Raw genomic sequence first — 10133 nt, 5'->3', positions numbered from 1 at the left:
ATCTGTTTCCTTTTTACGTTTGGGAAGTTTTCAGTCATAATTTCTTCAAATACATTTTCAATCCCCTTTTCTCTTTTTTTTCCTTCTGGGATCCCCTTTAGATATAGATTGGAATGCTTTATATTATCCCATAGGTCTCTTATATTGCTTTCTTTTTTTTTTTTTTTTAATTTGGCTTTCTGTTTGTGATTCTCATTAGGTGATTTCCATTATTCTATCTTCCAGATCACTTATTCTTTCTTCTGCATTATTCATTCTGCTGTTCATTGACTTTAGCTCAGCTTTCATCTCAGTGAATGAATTTTCTAATTTTTCTTGGCTCCTCCTTATAGTTTCTAGTTCCTTTTTACAGTAATCTGCCTTTCTGTCAATAGTCCTTCTTAATTCCTTCAGTATTTTCATTATCTCCTTTTTGAACTCAGTGTCTGTTAGACTGAAGAGGTCTGTTATATTGTTCTTTCAGGGGAATTCTCTTGATTTTTTAATTGGGAGAGGTTCCTCTGCTTCTTCATTTTACTTATATTTCTCTTGCTGTATGAGTTTAAGAGAAACAATTATCTGCTATGGTCTTGGAGGGCTTTTTTTATGTGGGAGCATCCCTGTGTAGCTTGTGTGGGTTTAATATTTTTTGGTGCAAGGGCTATTTTTAGTGTGGATGACTGCCACCTCTTTCCTCAATGTATGCTGGCCATTATCCCCTTGATAGGAGGCTTGACTGGTGTTGTGGTGACCAGAGCCTGCACTGAATATTGAGTGACTAGTGAGCAGGGCCTCCTTTTTGCTCTGTGGTTGTCACTGCCCTGTTAGGGGCTGGGTCTGTTCCCTAGTTGTTGGGGTAGAAGCCCCCAGATCCATTTCTCTTTTTTAATATCTTTATTGGAGTATAATTGCTTTACAATGTTCTGTTAGTTTCTGCTGTATAACAAAGTGAATCAGCTATACGTATACATATATCCCCATATCTCCTCCCTCTTGCATCTCCCTCCCACTGTCCCTATCCCACCCCTCTAGGTGGTCACAAAGCACCAAGCTGATCTCCTTGTGCTATGCGGCTGCTTCCCACTAGCTATCTATTTTACATTTGGTAGTGTATGTATGTCCATGCCACTCTCTCACTTCGTCCCAGCTTACCCTTCCCCCTCCCTGTGTCCTCAAGTCCATTCTCTACGTCTGCGTCTTTTTTCCTGTCCTGGCCTTAGGTTCTTCAGACCTTTTTTTTTTTTTTTTAGATTCCATATATATGTGTTAGCATACAGTATTTGTTTTTCTCTTTCTGACTTACTTCATTCTGTATGACAGTCTCTAGGTCCATCCACCTCACTACAAATAACTCAGTTTCGTTTCTTTTTATGGCTAATATTCCATTGTATATATGTGCCACATCTTCTTTATCCATTCATCTGTCGATGGACACTTAGGTTGTTTCCATGTCCTGGCTATTGTAAATAGAGCTGCAAAAAATATGGAACACTTCACGAATTTGCATGTCATCCTTGCGCAGGGGCCATGCTAATCTTCTCTGTATCGTTCCAATTTTATTATACGTGCTGCTGAAGCGAGCACACCAGATCCATTTCTAAACTGCGTTTTTGAGCTGCAGTGTGAGGTAGGTGGGATTGGAGCACTCCCACTGGGAGAGGAGCCAGAGAATTCCTCTGCCAGAGCTGTTCATTGGTGAGTGTGCTCTGTTGTGTTCCCTGTCACTTGTTATGTGGGCTCACAAAGTACACTGTTGTTGGCACTGCCTTTGGCCCTGTCTCAACCTTGGGTGTGCCGGCAATCGGCCCTGTCCCTCAGGCGTTGTTTTCATAAGGACACCAGCACAGGTCCACTGAAGTTAGGCACCAGGACTGCAGCAGTCATGAACCTGGTCCCACTGTGGGAGCTATGGAGGCAGCTCAGACCCTGGCCTGGCCCAGCCTCTGTGTGTACACACCCACAAAGCCCACAGCTGCTAATGTTAGACCCAGCCCAGTCGGGGGAGCACTCGTTGTCCGCTCAGATGTCCTGTAGGCACTCAGTTTACAAAGCCAGTGACAGAAGTATAAATCTGTGGCTCACGCAGCCGTGGGGAGAAATTTCAGCCCTGCCTTCTGTCTCTTAGCCCCTGGGGCTTAGCTGTAGTTTTGGTCTTGCCTCTGTGAGTGGGCAACCCGCTGATGGCTGCTCCTGGAACCTGCTGAGGTGGCAGCTGGGGCACGGGACCCGGCTGAGGCAGGGGCCCCCGAGGTGGCGGCTGGTGCATGAGAGCCCATGGAGGTGGGAGCCACAAGGCAGTGGCTGGGGTACACTCTCCCAGAGCCTGGGGAAGCAGGGGCCAGCAGATGGAGAAAGAAGCCATGATGGCCACCCTGCCCCTACCTTTGCAGGCCACTTAACAGTGGCACTTTGCTTCTATGGCGGGTCTGGGCTTCTGCGAACACACCATGGTTGTGGCCACACCACACGCTAGTCCCTTCAGGCTGTCTCTGCACAGCCAACAGCAGTCCTCTCCCTGGGTCTGTCCTCTAAGCCCCGAGTTCCAGCACCCAGTCCCTGCCTGTACCTGCAGATGTGCATCTCAGTCTGGGGCACACAGGGTGGTGGCATGGATCAAATGTGCAAGTCTCTCTCTGTTCTGCCTACCACAAACCAGTTGCTGTGCTCTCCTCTGAGCCTCTGAAGCTCCCTTTTTGTCCCGGCTGATCTCCCTGCCAGTGTGGGGGCTTCCCAGGGTGCAGGAACCTTTCCTCTTTTTCAGCTCCCTCCGAAGGGCGCAGGTCCCATCAGCTTCCTCTTTTTTTTTCCCTTTCACCCTACCCAGTTGCGTGGAGATCTTTCTTGTCCTTTCAGGTGTTTGGGGTCTTCTGCTAGTGTTCAGTAGGTGTTCTGTGGGAATTGTTCCATTTTTAGATGTATTTTTGAGGTACTTGTGGGAGGAGGTGAGTTCCATATCCTCTTACTCCACAATCTTGAATAACCACCCTATCAGAATATTCTGATTTACCTTATTTCCCTCATATTTACCTCATTTTCCTCAAGATTTAGGTCAGCTGAATCTATTCTGGCTGAGTCATATTTTAAAAATGATATTTTACTGTCTTACTACTCTGAAATAATATTTGTATTTTCATGGAACCCTCCAAAGCCTTCACCCAAAGATTTTGGCAGTAAAAACATGGTGGCCACTTGGAATTAGTGTGGCCCTACCAGGAAGAATGAGAAGCAAAAATCAAAGCAAAACCAAACAAAAAATCTGAATTGGGTGAAACAATAAGTCTGGTGTTTTCTCGATAACCCAGAAATGGCAAATACTTAACATGCAGACCACCACTGCCTTTCCTGGGCCCTTGGCAGACATCAGTAATCAATCATACTGCTCTTTCTGCTAAGCCCAGACATGGTGGCCTCAGAATCTCTTCAAAGTAGCCCTCTAGGAACTGAATTTTGACATGCAAAATAAGCTTGTGTAGCATTCCTGGCATAACCAAAAAGTCTCCATTCTTTACCATTCTCTCTTGTTCTTCTCCCACATTCAGAACCTTAGGGGCATCTTGAAAGTTCTAAAAATATCTGGATTTAAATTTCCTAGTAGGGTCTGTATGTTGGAATCACAGGGTGCTGCTCTAGTTGTTTCTGTCTCATTTAAAAGAATGAGGCAATTGACTAATGGAAAAGACTTAGGATGATGGGACAATAAAGAAGTTTTGTCATGTTTTACTTCTTTTTTCTTCTGAGATCCATCCTTAAAATGCTGTTACTGGTTGCCTGGAAAATTCTCATTGATGCTAAGAAAGAAGCCATCTACCCCTCACACAGCTTACTATCCACATTAACATGAATCTACTATTATACTTCATCAATTTAACTTTACTGTTTCAGAAAAAGCTTGCCCAGGAAAATAAATATTGCAATTAACTTTACTGTGCATTCTGAAGATCCATCAACTCTCAAGTAGGGAAAAGCATTAAACAAGTTTACATCCTAACACCCTTTGAACATGCCTCTTCAAAATTCTCACTATACTGTGTCCTCGATTTCCAAACGACTTTATCATGATTCTTACCCAATCCTAACCAAGCTTCCCACATTGAAAGACATGCTTCTCAGTAGACTTCAAATATCATAAACTTCCCCAGTTTGCCCTTCTTCATTTGTGAGGATATGAAGACTCTTTGAAGGTAGTGTTCTCACTTCCTACAGTAAGAAGAAATTCTGCTTTTTCGTATCAGGTTGTTTGGGTGATATTTTGGGGGAGCCACTATATGACAATGTCAACAGCTCCGGAGCTGTTCAGGTGAATACAACCAACACTTATTGGGCAATTTTTATGTGTAAAGCACCTGGAATTTTAGTGGAAGGGGCTTAAAAGGATTCTCTAAATCTTCCAACTAGTGGAGGCATACCAGGCATATGAGTACCAAAATGAAGTAATATTATCAGGTGGTTTTTAGAGAAAGAATTAATTCCCACTAGGATATCTCTGAAGACTTCTTGGAGGTGATCTATTTGAATTGTCACACCGGAACAAGGTTAATATGTCCAAATGGGAATGGAAGTGGGGGGAGAGCATTCTAAACTGAGGCAATAGGAGCCAAGGGCAAAGAGGTGGAAAAGGTCAGAGTGTGTCCCCAAAACTCAAGAAGACACGTGGGATGGTAGGAATAGAGGGAAATGAGGCTGGAAAGGTGGATACAGATCAAGCATCACGTACTTGGAATGCCAGAAAGGAGTTCCAGGTTTGATTCTGTATGCAGTGAGTGCACAGGAGGTTTTTGAGTTCGCTCTACGTTCTCACTCTCCGCGCCTCTCCCCCAATCTCTGTCTCTCAGGTTATCTGCCTCTATCCCTTGTTCTCTCCCCTTCTCTCCACTACCTACAACCCCTCCTTTCTCTGGTCCCTTTCTTTTCCCCTAATCGAATCTCCTCTTCTCTCTCTCATCTCTGTGGCTCACATCCTCTTGTTCTCTTCGTGATCTCCAGCATTTATATTTTCTTTCTCATCTCCACAGCTTGCTCTTGTTCCAGCTTTTCCTCCTCATTTAACACTCTAGTTCTCCCACTGCTATTAGATGTTTTACTCCCTGTTGTCCCCCAACCCTCCGTCCTGCCTCCTGCCTCTCTTGCCCTCACTCGCGATCTGTCTCAATCTCTCCCCTTCTGTGTGTGTATTGTCTTTATTCTTTCTGACTGCAGCTAGTCTTTGTCTGTGTGGCTAGGAAAATGGAACCTTATTTCCAAACTCATGATCCAAAGACAAGACCTCTTTTTTTTTTTTTTTTTTTTCCTGCAGCATCAAATTGAACAATCTCACAGAAGGGCTCTAGCTGGCCAGCTTTGGCTGACGTATTGACCCCAGGATGGATTACGGTAGCCAGGGGAATGGGTGCTGACAGTAGCAAGGCTTCTTTTCCATGCAGAAGCCTGTGGCTGGCAGCCCTTCCAGAACCACAGGGACTAGGGAAGGGAAGCCTCCTCAAGGCACCAATGCTGGACAGACCAGAAACAGCAGATGTTCACTTTGTGATTATTAAAGTTCCATTTCGCAGGTGAGGAAACAGAGTCCCAGGGTATCAAATGAGTCTCCTGGTCACAACCACCCCAATCTGAACTGACTTCAAATCCGTTTCTTAATCTCTTTATGATGCCCTCATTCTCTTATTAATTTTATTTATTTTTATTTTTTAAAATTTATTTATTTATTTATTTATTTTTGGCTGTGTTGAGTCTTCGTTTCTGTGCGAGGACTTTCTCTAGCTGCGGCGAGCGGGGGCCACTCTTCATTGCGGTGCGCGGGCCTCTCACTATCGCGGCCTCTCTTGTTGCGGAGCACAGGCTCCAGATGCGCAGGCTCAGTAATTGTGGCTCACGGGCCCAGCTGCTCCGCGGCATGTGGGATCTTCCCAGACCAGGGCCCGAACCCGTGTGCCCTGCATTGTCAGGCAGACTCTCAACCACTGCGCCACCAGGGAAGCCCCTCTTATTAATTTTAAATGAAGTGTTTGCTGCAGTCTCTGCCTTGCAAATGTAACCAGTGAGTTTTGAATTCAAACCATCATTTGAATTATGATAGTTGATCTGGTCTGCACCTAACCCTAGCCCACCCCCTTTCTTCCGCTTGCTTCTTTCCTTTCTTTCTCTCTCTGTCTCTCTCTTTTTTTTTTTTTTTGTATATTTCTACGAGAACAGCTGAGGAGAGGCAACCCAACTCTTACCTAATTAGATTCTTCAGTTTACATTTTCTTCTTTTAAAGAATAACATTGTAACATTTCCAAGTGCTGAATTTTTTAATACTGAAGTATCCACCTGCCAGGATGCCAGAGTTTAGCTGGGAAGCTCAGTGAGAGTTCCTGTGAAGATAAGACTGAAGAATGGTTCTCTTTACCAGAATAGAGGGTGATGCCTCAGGCTGTGCATCCTAATGTCTAGGTAAATGAGCAGCCTATCATATTTCTTATCAAGATTAAAACTTTAAGCAGATGTGGCATGTGTCAAAACAGAAGAGAAAATACCAGTTAACGTCTGAGACATAGAGAAAAGTGTCTTTGGTAAACTATAATTTCTTTTTACATTAGGGAAGAGGTATATTGCTTTTCTCCATTTTAATGTGTCTTTAATGTATTTATTTGTAAATGTAAAAATAATAAATGCACATTTGAGAAAGTTTGGGAAAGTATATAACAGTGAATTAGAAGGAAAATACACTAAGAGCTTGAGGGATCTTTCTAGGCCTTTTTTTTTTTTTTCTATAAATGTGTCTACATGGTTCAAAATATGCTCGTGCTTTAATTTTGCATCATATGTTTTTCAGTTAATTTTACACATAAAGTTGTAAGATTTGCTGCGTACTGTTTCATGTCATTCATGTTCTTTAAAAACATGGTTTTTAGTTATCATATAGAATACTGTAGTGTAGTTGTCCCATGATACTTTATTATTCCCTGATGCTGGACCTTGGTGTGATTTCCAGCTTTTCTCACTGATAGGCTGCCACGAATACGTTTAGGACTAAATCTGGTGCATTTTCTCTGTGAGTTACTGTTTATTTCCTACTTCCATGATAGGCGTGTGTAGTAGGCATAGAGTCTATAATAGAGTTTTATAAGGAATAGCTTGAAGATGTTATTTATATTAATCTAATTCCAACTCTGAGGCCATGTTCCTCTAATGCTGACAAAAACAGGGGAACTTGAAAATTAAAACATTGTTGACACAGGGGAACTTTGTTTTCAGACGTTTCTCTAAGGGTCAGAGGCTTATGTAAAAATACCCATCCAGATTTACCAGACCTTATATTTTGTTATATTTGCTTTAGCTATTTTGTTTTTTTAAGAAGCCAAGCCATATAAATATAGTTCGAGCTCATTTTTCACCCTACCCCTGCCCCCGACCAGAAGTAAATACAATCCTAGAGTTGCTGAGAATCCTTCCTATCCAACTATCCATATTTCTATATTTTTTAAAAACATATGCAGGTATTAAAAAATGGTAAATAGTATTCTTTAGTGTACTTAAATTTTTTATTTCACTATTGTCATCTTGTATATATCATCCTTATTTTTTGCTCAATGTTATGTTTTGGGATGTTTAACCAAGGATCTGTCATTTTAACTGCTGTGTACTATACTCATTGTATAAAAATACTACAATTTATGTACCCATTGACATATACTGATGGATATATTCTTCTTCTCTTCTGTTTTCCTATGACAGACCCATGCCTAGTAACTGTCTTCGTGCGTGTCTCATTTTGATGTGTGCGGTTTTCTCTTTGGTGAGTACTTAGCAGTGGATTTGCTGTGTTAAAGGGCAAGTACATCTACAGCATTGTGATCTTTACTGCCAGCTTGCTTCCCAAGGTGAGTGTATCACATTACTTCCTACTGCCTGTGTGTGAGAACTCATCCTTGTTCACCCCTGTTATTGTCAGATTTCCTATTTCCAGCCAATCTGAAAAGTATGCGATGCTATGTATTTGTAGATTGAATTTGCATTTCCTGTACTCCTGGTGTGGTAGAGCATCTCGTCCTATATGTACTGGTCCTTATGGTTTCTTCTTCAGTGCATTTCCTTTGCGCTCCCCCTTTTGTCTTTCTGTTGGGTTGTCTTTTACATTTTATGAGTTGTTCACATTTTCTTCATGCCAGTTTTTTGTTGAGTAAATGGCTTTTAATATCTCTTTGCAGTCTGTGGCTTGTATTTTTACTTTATGAAATTATTTGTTGCATAGAAGTTTTAATCTTTAAACAAATCAAATTTGCAAGTCTTTTATTGTAACCATTATCTAAGAAATCCCTTCTATCCTGTTGAAAGAAAACCACATTCTGATAGTTTCTGCTAAATGTTTTAAGGTTTGCTGCTCCCATTTAGATTTTCATCTATTTAAAATATATTTCAGGAAATATTCTGAGGTATAAATGCAATTTGATTCTATTTTTCCATACAGGAAACAATTTCCCCAACATCATTTATTGAATACACCATCTTTTCCCAGCAATTTGCAATGCCACTTCTGTCATACTGCAATTTTTCATTTATGTATGGGTTTGCTTCTGGGCTCTCTATTCTGTTCCTCTGGTCTATTTGCCTATCTCTGGTTCAAAAAAGCACTATTTTAATCACTTATAGCTTCAGAGTAACTCTTTCTCTCTGCTAGGGAGAGTTCTTCTGACTTGTTATTCTTCAAAATTGTTTTAGATATTCTTCGCCCATTATCTTCTATAAACTTTACTATCACCTTATCAAGTTCCATAAGAAACTCTAGGATTTTTATCAAAATTGCATTGAGAATTAATAGATTACTTTGGAAAAAATAGACTTTTTAATGATAGTGAATCTACCCATGTACTAACAAGGAATATCTTTCCATTTATTCAAAATTTTTATATTCTATAATAAAATTTGGTCATTTTCTTCAGGTAGGATTAATATATTTTTGGTGAGATTTATATTTAAGTAATTCACAGATCTTGTTACTAGGTTAAATGGGATAATTCATCCTATTAAATTTTCTAACTGTCTTTTGCTAATGTATAGAACATTCTTCTTTTTTTTTTCATAATCGTATATCCAGGAAACTTGCTGAACTCTCTTATTAACTTTATCACAAAGTTACATTTGAATTAGTTTTCTGAATCTATCAGATAATGAAATGCTTTCTCTCTCTCCTTCTCCTCTTTTTTTTCCAGATAGTATGGTGAGTTACATTGATTTCTTTTTAAATGTTAAAACGTTTTTGCATAGCTGGAATTAACTCCATCTGATCCTGATATTTGCCTCTTCATGTATTACTAGAATCAATTTGCATTTTTAAATTGTGGTATACTTAATATAATGGAAAATTCACCATTTAAACCATTAAAAAATATAAAATTTAGGGGCATTTAATACAGTTATAATGTTGTGCAACCATCACCATTGTCTAGCTCTAGAACATTTTCATCACCCCAAAAGGAAACCCTGTACCCATTAAACAGTCACATCCCATTCCCCCTACTCTTTAGCTCCTGGCAACCAGTAGTCTACTTTCTGGCTATATGGATTTGTCTGTTTGGACATTTTATATAAATGGAATCACATGTGGTTCTTTGTGACTGGCTTCTTTCACTTAACATACCATGTTCAAGGTTGGTCCATGTTGTATCATGTATCCGTACTTTATATGGCTGTGTAATATTCCATTGTATGCATATACTACATTTTGTTTCTCCATCAGTTAATGGACACCTAGGTTGTTTACATCTTCTGGCTATCATGAATAATGATGCTATAAATTTTTGTGTACAAGTTTTATTTGAAAACCTCTTTAATTCTTTTTGGAATATACCTAGGATTTGTATGGTAAGTATATGTTGAAAGTATTGAGGAACCACCAGACTGTTTTCCCCAGTGGCTGCACCATTTTACATTCCCTTGAGCTGCGCATGACAGTACCAATATCTTCACAACTTCACTTACTATTTTCTATTTCTTTGAGCATAGTTATTCTAGTGGGTATGAAGTGATATTGCATTGTGGTTTTGATTTGCATATCCTTAATGACTGTGATGTTTAGCGTCTTTTTATGTGCTTATTGGTGATTTTATTATTTTCTTAGAGAAATGTCTATTCAACTGTTTATCCATTTTAAAATAAGGTTGGTGGTTTGCTGATT

At 40.3% G+C, this 10133-nt stretch overlaps 1 non-coding gene across 1 annotated transcript; it reads right to left on the bottom strand.

Annotated features, from left to right (window-relative positions):
• Positions 1 to 1456: 1456 nt before the first annotated feature.
• LOC118893755 lies at positions 1457 to 1563 on the bottom strand. The gene has a single exon (XR_005019595.1). It is a non-coding gene; the product is annotated as a U6 spliceosomal RNA (small nuclear RNA).
• Positions 1564 to 10133: the final 8570 nt, after the last annotated feature.

The sequence above is a fragment of the Balaenoptera musculus genome, chromosome 3, assembly GCF_009873245.2.
Source record: "Balaenoptera musculus isolate JJ_BM4_2016_0621 chromosome 3, mBalMus1.pri.v3, whole genome shotgun sequence".
Classification (NCBI taxonomy): Eukaryota; Metazoa; Chordata; class Mammalia; order Artiodactyla; family Balaenopteridae; genus Balaenoptera; species Balaenoptera musculus.
The sequence above is the reverse complement of the archived record's forward strand: the minus strand, read 5'-3'. Positions and strand labels throughout refer to the sequence as shown.